Below are 1,100 nucleotides of genomic sequence, written 5' to 3' on the forward strand. Positions count from 1 at the left end.
ATTTTATGTAGAAAAAAAACACTGCATGGTCAGACGTGGTGCCTCTCACCTGTAATCCCAGCACTTTGGAGGCCGAGGCTGGCAGATTGCTTGAGCTCAGGAGTTCGAGACCAGCCTGACTAACATGGTAAAATCCTGTCTCTACTAAAAATACAAAAATTAGCTGGGTGTGATGGTGCGAGCCTGTAGTCCCAGCTACTCAGGAGGCTGAGGCAGGAGAATCGCCTGAACCCAGGAGCAGGAGGTTGCAGTGAGCTGAGATTCTGCCACTGCATTCCAGCCTGGGCGACTGAGTGAGACTCTGTCTCAAAAAAATTAAAATAAAAAAGTAAAAAATAAAATGAAATATAGCTTTGTCTTCTCTGGCTTATTTTGATTTAAAACTTTAGATAATCTGTTTCTAGTGATAAATATACATAAATTCATATTATAAAAATTTTATTTTTCTGACAAAATTTGAATATTTTTCTATCAATGAGATTTTAAATAAAAATTTTCATGGTAAAATGCCCTATATTTTAAAATAATTTAGGCCGGGTGTGGTGGCTCACACCTATAATCCCAGCACTTTGGGAGGCCAAGGCGGGCGGATCACGAGGTCAGGAGATGCAGACCATCCTGGCTAACACGGTGAAACCTCGTCTCTACTAAAAATACAAAAAATTAGCCGGGCGTGGTGGCATGAGCCTTGTAGTCTCAGCTACTTGGGAGGCTGAGGCAGGAGAATCATTTGAACCATGGAGGTGGAGGTTGCAGTGAGCAGGAGGTCAGGAGATGCAGACCATCCTGGCTAACACGGTGAAACCCCATCTCTACTAAAAATACAAAAAATTAGCCGGGCATGGTGGCATGAGCCTTGTAGTCTCAGCTACTTGGGAGGCTGAGGCAGGAGAATCATTTGAACCATGGAGGTAGAGGTTTCAGTGAGCAGAGATTATGCCACTGCACTCCAGCTTGGATAACAGAGTTAGACTCAGTCTCAAAAAAAAAAAAAAAATTATGTGCTCATCAAAAGTCTGGAAAATATAGAAATATAATATTGGGGTCACCCAGAGAATAAAATAGTAGCCATCATTTAAAAGGATGTGTTAGATCTGACT

At 41.8% G+C, this 1,100-nt stretch overlaps 1 protein-coding gene across 5 annotated transcripts in view; it reads right to left on the bottom strand.

The window, feature by feature from the left end:
- The window catches only part of PTAFR (platelet-activating factor receptor), a 65,325-nt gene that overhangs the window by 12,757 nt on the left and 51,468 nt on the right, over window positions 1-1,100 (bottom strand). The gene's annotated exons all lie outside the window — the stretch shown is intronic.

The sequence above is a fragment of the Mandrillus leucophaeus genome, unplaced genomic scaffold (genome assembly GCF_000951045.1).
Source record: "Mandrillus leucophaeus isolate KB7577 unplaced genomic scaffold, Mleu.le_1.0 Scaffold23, whole genome shotgun sequence".
NCBI lineage: Eukaryota > Metazoa > Chordata > Mammalia > Primates > Cercopithecidae > Mandrillus > Mandrillus leucophaeus.